Raw genomic sequence first — 12,118 nt, 5'->3', positions numbered from 1 at the left:
GAAGTTAGAACCAACTCTGTGTCGTGATTGTTGGAACTTGAAGGTGGAGAATTAATAATATTACCCAAAAAATTAAGTGCCTTAATGGCTTCTAGTGGCGCACCAAAACTATCAGACAATAATATATTTCAGGGAATTTATGCACAACTAAAACACTCTCACATTATATTTAACGGTAATTATTATGTTTTATTTTTGCCTAGTTCAAAAATTAAAATCTCTATTTTGATGTACTTTCACCATCACAATTTTATAATTGCTTCTAACTTTTTTTAAAAAAAAAATTGAAAAGAAAAAAACATTTCCCCTCTTTTATAATATTGAGTATGTGATATAACTAATGTATTCGATTGTTACGTATTCTTAAAAATTATTCAATCAAAAATAACATCTAATTTCTCTATTTTGAAATTTGTTCTATTTGACTTAATGTATTTTTAAATATCCAAATTTAGTTTAAATGTTATCAATAAATATTAAAAATAATTGTTAATATTAGTTTTCTGCTGATTTTTCTTTTTTCTTTTTATAAAAATATCTCTATTAACCTTATTTATATAAAATTTTGAAAATTATTTTTATTATTTATCCTTTTAAACGACTAAATTTAAGATTTATTAATAATACAAATATAAAATTTGAACATTTGAAGCTACCTCAACCAAATTGGTATTTTACCTAAATTATAATTAACTCAATTGGTATTATGCTTATATTGTTAAGTTCGAAATCAGAGGTTCAATTTTCCACTTCATATATTGTCAAAAAAGAAGTTAAAAACAGTCAAAAAGGTTTATGCATTAGGAGGAAATCTAGAAAAAGATTTATATAAATTAAGATATAAAGTATACGACATCATTTAAAATAGTATTATAATATATCATCGAAATACTGTCATTTAGATCAAAAAGTCAAATGTTTGAATTATATTAATGAACAAAAAAAGAACACAAAAATCTCAAATTACATTACATAGTTTCTGTCCGATTCAAACAAAATGTTTATATTAAATAGTTACATAGTTTCTATCCACTATTTAATATAAATTAATAATAATTATCACCTCTCTTATGTTGAAGAAATTGTTCCTGCACCTCTCTCAGCGTCGAAGAAATTGACACAGAAGGAAGAGAGACAATCTCTTTAAAAGAAAGAAACTTTTATTAAAAATGTAAAAGTATCGACACTTTTGATAAATACACTCACTTTTCACTATAGATTTCTCTCTAACTTTCTTGCTTTTCCTTCTTTCTTTATTTGCTTATTTGCTTTACAAATGAGGACGCAACTTCTATTTATACACATGACATCCTTAGAGATTTTTTTTAAGCTCTTCTAAGAATCTACCTATTCTAGATATTTCTTGGATTATCCTTATCTAAAGGAATTCTCCTTGAATCCTAAAGAAATACTTGGATATTTTTAGACCATTTCTATTGAGAAATTACAATATTATAGATAAACCTAGAAATGTCTAATATTTACACTTATGCTACATTTGTCATTGTGTTAGCTTGCGTTTTACGCGTTTGGTAATTTAGATTTTTTAAAAGTTTATATAAAACCACTTTTTAAATCTTATGAATTTCAATGTTGATTGACAACTAGCTTTCTATTTTAGATTCCTTAATAATCAGGCCATTTTTCAAAGATAGAAATTTTTTTCTATAATCTCTCTATTTTTCAACCACAACAAATTCAGGTTTTTATTTTTTACTGTTTTTTGTTCGGTCAGCATATTTTTTTTTTCAATTGACACTATAATTGATAAGAAAACCCTTACCCTTGTTATCCATTTTCATTTTTCTTCTCCCATTTGTCATCCAAATGCTTCTCGAATGATTTATTTTCTTATATAATTTTTAAATCTTTATGTTAAATAGATAATATAGTTTTTTTTGTTACATTTTGTTTGTACTTAAATTCAAATAACATTTGTTCATTATAATAATTTTACACAATAGCTATCTTTTCAACTTCTTATCATATAATTTAAAGAAATAACGAGATGTAATTTGTACTTTTTTTTGGGTAAAATATAGTTTGTAATTTAAAAACTCATAATAATAATAATAATAATAATAATAATAATAATAATAATAATAATGTCTAATTTGATTAGCTAAACTATAGAAAATCCGATTTGAATTTACCAAATACTTGTCTAAAATTGAAATTTACCAAATGCCAATTAGCTTCCTATAATAGTTGATTCTTCTAAGAACATAACTACTAACAATTATTTTAAAAACTATAGCAACCCAAATGGAGCCTTAAGCTATTTATGTAAATACTTCAAGAAACTTCTAAAATAGTTAAACCCCGTTTGTTTCACAGTTTTATGCATGATATTTTAGGCAGATATTTAATATTTCTGTTTGTTTTATAGAATTCCATTTTCTAAAACCATGATATTATTACGTAGGGAATTTCAAAACCCATTTGACATAGGTTTTTTAGTACCTTGTAAAAGTGTAGGATTGTTATGTCTTGGAGATGAACTAGTTTAATTAATTAATAAATTAATAACAAGTATAAATTACCATTAATTTTAAGGGGAAGTTGCATGAATATTTATTTTACAATAAATATTAGAGTTTATGTAGTAAGATAAAAGTATTTGCAAATATAGATTTTTTATATTAAAGATTTAGCCCAGAAAAAGAAAAAGACTAAAATGGACATGGGCTCATATAAAACCGTTTGGCCACCTCATTTCGACCCTCCATCTTCTTCCGAAAAACACGAAAAACACTTCCAACCCTTTCAAGCTCTGATAGTGCGTCTCTTTTCGATTTCGACAGTACTGTCTTCTACCGCTCCGATAGTATCGTTTTCTTTCCCATCGATTTCGCTCCAAACTTCAAAAGATACGTTGTTCTTCTTCGTTTCTTTGTTTCTTCTTTTTCCTTTGTTCATCTCTTCATCACTGATAACAAGAATTCGAAAACGTAAGGCTTCGTACTTCTTCTATTGACAGTTTATATAAGAAGATAAATAGTTTTTCAAATTATGGCTACATGCATTCTCCATTGACAGTTTTAGGTCTTTCATTTTATTATGCATTTTAGTCATAGTGTATCATCACGGTGTAGTCATCACAGCGTAGTCATCATAGACTAATAGTCATCAAAATGTTGATTATGTGAAGATTATTTGTAATGTTGATTGTAATTTGCTAGTTTTTCGAGGAATATGTAGATAGTTTATTGTTGACTGTGTTTGATTGCTAATTATGTGAAGATTAGTACTGTGTTTCGTTGTGATTTACTAATGTTTCAGTGAATATTATGCTAATTTAGTTATTTGTTGTTGTTTAACTGAAGTTATTTATTATTGAAGTTATCATTGAAGTTATCACTGATGCTTTAATTGAAGTTATTGTTGTTCAACTGAAGTTATCACTGAAGTTATTTATTGTTGTTTAACTGAAGTTTTTTCATTAGGGAATGTGTTGACAGTTCATTGATAGTTTGTTGATGGATTTGTCTATCAACAAACTAGCACCGATGGATGCTATCATTAATGCTAACTTAGTTCCCTGTACTATGATTTGATGATTATTTTTTCATAGGAAAAGTATCTATCACTATTATTGCTATCAATGATATGAATGTAATGGTTCCACATGTTTGTTTTTAGGATAGAAGTTATCACTGATGTTTTAAGGAATATGTTGACAGTTCATTGATAGTTTGTTGATGGATTTGTCTATCAACAAACTATCACTGCTATCATTGATGCTAATTTAGTTCCCTGTACTGTGATTTGATGATTGTTTATTCATAGGAAAAGTATCTATCACTATTATTGCTATCAATGATATGAATGTAATGGTTTCACATGTTTGTTTTTAGGATAAATGGAGAAAGAAAATAGAAAAACATTGGAAAGATCAACATGTGGGAAAAACACAAGAAGATCAAGGTCACAATCTAATGATATTTTATAAAATTATATAGATTTATGGTTGCTTTTTTCTTACGTTTATGTTATTGTTATATATAGAGAAAAATGTATTAATTGTTCCAGAAAGTGAATGGACAAATCCATTAAAAGTCAGCTCATTCATAAATTTAGATGTCCTGTCTAACATAGAAAAATTAGATGAGCCATCACTCCAACTATTTAGAGAAGGTCCTTTTGGACACTTCTTAGATATGAAAAGAGAATGTCCTTTTGGACATTTCTTAGATATGAAAATGAAAAGGATGCCCAACCAACTCATATCACACCTTATTAGAAGACAATGCACAACTACCAAGCAAAATATATTGGCCTTTAATTTAGGACATATTTCAGAATTTGGCCTCAAGGATTTTTGTTTAGCAACAGGTTTAAATTGTGATGATTACTCTATAGATGGTATCTATAGTGAACAGGAATTAATGGACAACACAATTAGGAACTTCTTTTCCAAGACAAATAAAAAAATTATAAGAAGAGAGCTCCAACCTACTTTTAATTTGTTAGGTTCTGATGCCAACATACCCATTGATATAAAGGTCAAACTTGCACACTTATATTTTCTAGAAAGCTTCCTAATTCCTACACAAGGACATAACAAAGTAAGTTGGAAGCATCTAAAAATGTTGGATGACGAAGAAAGGTTTAGATCTTATCCATGGGGCAGGGTTTCCTTTGAACTAACTATAGAGTTTTTTAAGAAGGTTGTCGTCAATAAGGCATCTTCCATTTTCCTCCAAGAATTTCCACTAGCTTTGGTATATTGGACTTTTGAAATTATACGAAGATTATCCAACCCCACTATTGGATTTGCACGAAGAATAAAAAGCGATGGACTTAGACTTACTCAATGAGAGTCTCAAGAACCTAATGATTGGCAACACATCAACAACAATATTTTCAAAGCCACTGGTGTAAGTCTTTTATCATTGTTATTTCCTTTATTTATATATTATTAGCATGCTATCAAATGATAGAAACTATAACTGATGTTTCAGCTTTTATGACATAGAAGATACCACTATCAATGATAGCTTCTATCAGTCATTTGAAACTATTGTGATATCTTCTATCATTGATAGCATGTTATTGTAGATAGAAGCAATCAGTGATAGCTTGAAATCAGTAATTGTTTCTATAAATTAGCTGTATCACTAACATCTTTATTAAACTTTCAGTTCACTGTTGCTTCATTTGTTCCAACTGAACAAGAATTGCAATCTAACTATTATGCCTATTTTGCGGAGGTGGAAACTAGGGAGATGGATATTGAAAAAGAAAAAGAAGAAAAAAAAATGTCAACCGGGAGAAGAATTACATCATTACAAGAGCCAATTGAAGAATTAAAAAGAGGACAAGAAGATATTAAGAAGGACATCAATGAAAAACACAAGGAGATTCTTGATATATTGGGCCACACAGTGATAAACTTCCAAAAACAAATGAAGGTGGTGAAAAGCAATCTCAATAATCTCTTGAGAAGAACAAAGCTCCATCATCTAGTTTGGAGCTTTTAGATGCAAGTTTGGAAGTTCTAGAGGTAAAACTTGTGATTTTCTTTTTCTGTAAAGAAGTACAATAACAAAAATGATATATGCATGCATACTGAAGTTGACACTGCTAAGGACAAGGAGGCTCAAGATGATCAAGAGAATGACCAGCAAGAATAATTGCATGATGATCCTGAAGATGAAAAGGAAGATCAAGAAGAAAAAGATAAAGAAGATATGACGAAAAAGAATGTAAGTATTGATTGATTGATGATCTTAATTATAACATTAGCATGCTATCAGTGATATATGAAATCAGTTTGTTGATAACCAACTATCAGTGATAACACACTATCACTGATAGCATTATTGATAGCATGCTATCAGTGATATCTGAAATCATTAATAACCAACTATCAGTGATAACACGTTATCATTGATAGTTTGTTATCAGTGATAGTATAAATAATAGGAAGCTTTATTAACTTGACTGATACTGATAGCACATTGATGTCATGTTATATTTGATTCCATGATTTCAGGTGATTGAAAAGACTCTTAAAAAGAGTCCAAAAAAATATCGACCAAAGGTTGTCATCGAAAATATAGAGGACAACAAGAGACCAAAAAGACATGTAAAACCAACCAAGAAAATTTTGGAGAACGAAAGAAACAAAAAAAAGACAAAAAGAAGGTCTCTCCAAATGTGTCTACCAAGGTGTCTCCAAGCAAAGCTACAAGGCAATCTCAAGTGGAATGATGACACTCCAAGCTTTGGTCTCAAAATATCACAACTTTGATTGACAATAGATCGACTTGTTTATTGACAATAGACTTCTGTTTGACAATAGTTTGGAAATTATTTTGACAATATATAGTGATTGTTATGATTTTGGAAATTACATTGTTATTTTACAAGATATATAGTGATTGACAATAGATAGACTTGCTTATTGACAATAGACTTCTGTTTGACAATAGTTTGGAAATTATTTTGACAATATATAGTGATTGTTATGATTTTGGAAATTACATTGTTATTTTACAAGATCAATGATAGTTATATTGAATCAATGTGAATCCTTCATAAATGTGATTGATTTAGTTGCAACTTTCAATTTATTTTAGAGGTTTTTTGGTTGGAGGGAAAAGAGAGCGATCGTATAGTATAAATGTGATTGATTCATAAATGTATATAGTTGCAACTTCGAATAGTATTTTGTTACTAGCGAGATCCTCTAGAGCGACACTGGCGAGATTCTCTAGAGCGACACCAACGATACCCACTAGAGCGACACCAGCGATACCCACTAGAGCGACACCAGCGATGGAAGATATCAGTGATATAGTTCCATTATTTTCATGTTATCAGTGATGGAAGATATCAGTGATAGACTCCAATCAGTGATAGAAGCTATCATTGATAGGTCATATAATAAGTCAGAAACAAGAAACCTGGATTCTTTTCTTCTAACTTCATAAAAAACTTTGGAATTAAAGCACGTGCATCTCCTTTCAAAGACTTCATTATTTGCTCTTTTGCCCTCCATGCTTTATAATAGCTAATAGTTACTCCTCTAGAGCGACACTGATTCATAAATGTGATTGATATAGTTGACTTCGTATAGTATTTTGTTACTAGCAAGATCCTTTAGAGAAACATTGGCGAGATCCACTAGAGCGACATCAGCGATACCCTCTAGAGCGACACCAGCGATACCCTCTAGATAAACACCAGCGATATCTTCTAGAGCAACACTAGTGATACCCTCTAGAGCGACACCGGCGATACCCTCTAGAGCGATACCAAGCTTTTCCTATGAAATTCTTAGCGATACTCACCTCAATTCCTAGCGAGATTTCCTCCGAGAGCGATATCCTCCTTGCAAAATCCTCTAAACACAAGTTGCACAGCTTCTATCACTGATAGTATGGTATCAGTAATGTTATACGATCGTGTAGCATTTGGTTGGCGATTCTATCAGTGATAGAATCTATCATTGATGGATCTTCTACAAAAATGCTTATCTACTATCAGCGATACCTTCTAGAACGATACCAAGCTTTTCCTGTGAAATTCTTAGCGATACTCACCTCAATTCCTAGCGAGATTTCCCCCGAGAGCGATATCCTCCTTAAAAATCCTCTAAACACAAGCTGCACAGCTTCTATCACTGATAGTATGGTATCAGTAATGCTATACGATCATGTAGCATTTAGTTGGCGATTCTATCAGTGATAGAGTCTATCATTGATGGATCTTCTACAAAAATGCTTATCTACTGTCAGTGATAGAATCTATCACTTCATTGTATTAATTGCTTACAGAAGCTATTACAGATAGCTTGATATCATTTCTTTCAATTGTTATGGCTAAATGAAAACGAAAGCTTCATAAATAAAAGCATCATATTGACTAAAGAATGATATATCAACAACAAGGTCTGTTCCATTAACAAAACATTAGTAACAAGGTCTCTAATATATTTATGACAAACATCAATAACAAATTGTCTCACTATCTAATGGTTAAATTGATGACAACAAGCAACAACTACAATCTAATTGACAAATTGGTGAAAAACATCGGCTGTCTCACTATCATTGATAAATTGATGACAAACATCAATTACAAAACAAGCTTCTTCATTACAAATATCAATTATAAATCAAGCTTCTTCATTAAACAACTGGTGAAAATTTGCATGTTCTACAATTATGGCCACGACGATGACATCGACTGCACTTCGAGCTCCTTTTCTTTTCACCAATTGATAATATTCTTTGTTTACGTGGTCGTCCAGTCGGACGTCCTATTGGAGGTAATACATTCACACCAACATCGACAGATCTTCAATCAGAATGATTTCCAATAGAATAAACTAATCCTTTATAGGTTGATAACAATGATTTCCAATAGTAGTCTGATCCAAAAGTATATATATCTAAATTTAGCCCACGAATAACAACACAAGCATGAGCACATGGAATCTTCACCAAATCCCAAACACGACAACTACATGATTTATAGGCCAAATTTACTAAAAAGTTATTGTCCCCATCAACTACTTTATATTCTTCATTGTTAATAGGATTAACCTGAAAAATAAAACAGTCAACGAAATGTAATCAACTAGGTGAACTAATGGAATGTCAATGAAAACTAAAATATAAACGAAATTGTAAGTGATACTATCCCTATCTGATTAAATATTTTCAAGCTATCAGTGAAAACAAAAAATATCAGTGAAAATAAAAACTATCAGTGATAGCTTTTATCACTGATAACATGTTATTAATGATATTTTCTAATAGTTAAGGTATTTGTACCTTGAAGCTTTTTGACTGATTGTGTTGCTCTCGCAACTCAGACTCTGCCCAACTAGTCAAAACAGTCTTCATGGATAATGTTGATTGACTTTTTTCATAAAACCAATTTTGAACTATTTCTCTAATATAATCAAGTAATGATGCAACGGGGAACTCCCTAGGCTCTTTCAAAATATTATTCAAGCACTCTGAAATATTAATAGTCATCATATTATACCTTCTTCTCCTAGAATGTGCACGTGCCCACTTCTCAAAACCAACTTTACTGAGATATTCCCGAATTGTAGGATATATTGATTCCATTCATTTCATATAAAACTCAAACTTATCAATTGTATAAGCTTTTGGCACAACTATAATATATGTCATCAATTAAAGAATCCTTATAAATCAACTTCATATTTTGCAAAAGGTGTTGTAGACAAACACAATACTCAACATTTGAAAAAACATTCATAACACTTTTCAGAATGCTAAAATGCCGATAAGAAATAATGACTAATCCTTCTCGTTCACCAAAACTTTTCTTTAAATTCTCAAAAAACCATCTTCAGGATGCATCATTTTCAGAGTCAACAATACTAAAAGCAAGAGGAAAAATCTGCTTGTTACCGTCAATTGTTGAAGCCATCAAAAGAGTCCCAACATATTTACATTTCAAAAACGTCCCATCAACTGATATATTAGGCCTACAATGCTTCTAACCCTCAATTGATGCTCCAATAGCCATATAACAATACTTAAAATTCCCATTTATGTCAACTTCATAGGCAGTAAATGTACCTAAAAGAAGAAAATAAACAGTTAAGCCAGATTACAAAAGGTATATAATTGATTGATGCCTACCACCAATGGCTTCTATCACTGGTTGCAGTCCATCACCAATAGCTTCCATTATTTTCATGTTATCAGTGATGGAAGATATCAGTGATAGAAGCTATCATTGATAGATCATATAATAAGTCAGAAATAAGAAACCTAGATTCTTTTCTTCTAACTTCATCAAAAACTTTGGAATCAAAGCATATGATTCACGTGCATCGCCTTTCAAAGACTTCATTATTTGCTCTTTTGCCCTCCATGCTTTATAATAGCTAATAGTTACTCTAAATTCCTTACGGACTTTATTCACAATATCACTAGGAGTTAAGGTATGAGAAGAACTAAATCTAAAATCATTTCTCAAATATTCAGATATTAAGGACGAAGAAGCTTGCCTATGACAAATTTGAATACTTTTTATAGAACAATCATGAATATCAATAAACTTCCTAAGCATCCACAAAACACTTCGCTTATAACGGACGCCCTCACATACCACTGACAACCATCTTGAACATATCGAAACACAATTACTCTTGAATTTGACGTTATAGTCTTAAATTCAAAATTCTTCTTAACCGCTATCAAGTAAAAACAATTTGATAAAATCTCTTTACTAGCAAACACATCTTTTTCTTTCAAATCACGAGCAATATGTATATCCATAATCACTTAAAAATCACCATCATCAATCATAGGTTTAGAAGAAGAAACAATAGACAAATAATTCCCAGCTCCACTAAAAACAACATTAGAAGACACTTCCAAACATGAACTACCAGCATGAGCAACCAAAGGATGTCGTGTATTGTATTCCTTAACTAAAGCCAAAAACCAAGTTATATCCTTATCTTCACGAATTTGAACTACATTTTGAACCTCATTCATAACAAAATCTAATAAAACTGAAAGTTCTATAGAAGAAGTAGGCACATCCAAACAAATCTACTTAACTATTAAACCCATAAAATCTTCAAAAATCATTATATCATCTACTAAAACTCCAGTAGATTTGTAATTCACATAACAGTGTTTTTCATTCCATATTCCACTATGAAAAACAACTATTGGAATAACCATGTTTTAAAATTCCTGCAAAAGTAAAACAAAAACTATTGAATAACAATATCAATAGGTTCTAATAGCTATCAAAAGCAAATATAAATCTATCAATATCATTGATACCAATCTAAAACTAGGCATGTCTTTCAATGGATATCAATAAAAATTAATGAACAAATAAAAAATGATAGCAATCACACATTCTATCAGTGATAGACATTATCAATGATAGCCACTGATATCTTCCAATACACTAATAGACATTATCAATGACAAACACAAAGCCAATGTAGCTGTAATGTCAAACTTAAAAATATCAAACATCAAAATACACTGATATGTTTATAGAAAGAATATACAGTATCAAATGAAACAGTGAAGAATGCAAGCCCTAACTTAATTAATCAATCAAAACTCAAAATATCAACGTAATGAACAAAGCAAAATTTCATGAAAACACACAAATTTTGCTCACAATCCATTATGTTCATAGTGAGCTGAAGAAATCATTAGGTTCTTGAGAAAAAGAGAAAGAAAAGACTAAATGACCAGAAACTATTTAGGAAAAATTGAAAAACAGAATCGAAAAAATAAGAATGAACGTTAAAAGAAAAAAAAAACTCTCAATCAAAGATGAAATCGAAAAAAGAAAAACGAACTCACGAATCGGAATTGATCGAAGTATCACGGAGCTTCACGAATTGGAATTGATCGAAGTATCATGGAGCTTCACGAATGGGATTTCATGGATATTTCATTATGAAGAACGTGAAAGAAAAGGAAAGTACAGCCAGGTGACGAACGGTTGAAAAGAAAAGAAAGGGAAAGAGAGGGTAAATTTGGAATTTTGAAAAAAAGGAAAGGTTGACCGGTTAATGTTTGCTATAATAGCAAATATTAAAAATGTGGTATATATAATCACATTTTTTTCCCTTTTGTATTATTCAATGCAGATTTCTCTAATTTTAATTAATTACTAAATATAAATATATTATTTAGACTTAATAAATTTCAACTAATATCTTTACCATTAATGTTTCATGATATCTTAACTATTTAATATAAATTATTATATTAATTATCAATATTTATATTAATTAATTCATTAATTTAGTTATCGTTAGTAATTAATTTAATTATGTTTAATTAAAGAATATTTGTTTATTTTTATTTTATCAATTAAATCATTAGTTAATATAACAATAATCAATGTTAAATTTAATTGATTTCTTATATTTACCTTAAATAATTCTTTACCTTTAGTTTCTATATACAAATATTGAATTGAACACAAATATTATCTAAATACAGATTCTTAAATATTTAATATCTATACTCATGAAACAATATCTGTCATCCAAACGGCACCTTAGTGTTGCTTCTACTTCAATAAGTCCCTCCCTCTCATAACGAGCGTTGTTGGCCCGACCGTCACAGGTGCAGGGTGT

Source organism: Benincasa hispida, chromosome 9 (assembly GCF_027475165.1).
Source record: "Benincasa hispida cultivar pf3 chromosome 9, pf3_genome.v1.1, whole genome shotgun sequence".
Taxonomy (NCBI): domain Eukaryota; kingdom Viridiplantae; phylum Streptophyta; class Magnoliopsida; order Cucurbitales; family Cucurbitaceae; genus Benincasa; species Benincasa hispida.
This window is presented reverse-complemented; position numbering follows the sequence as displayed.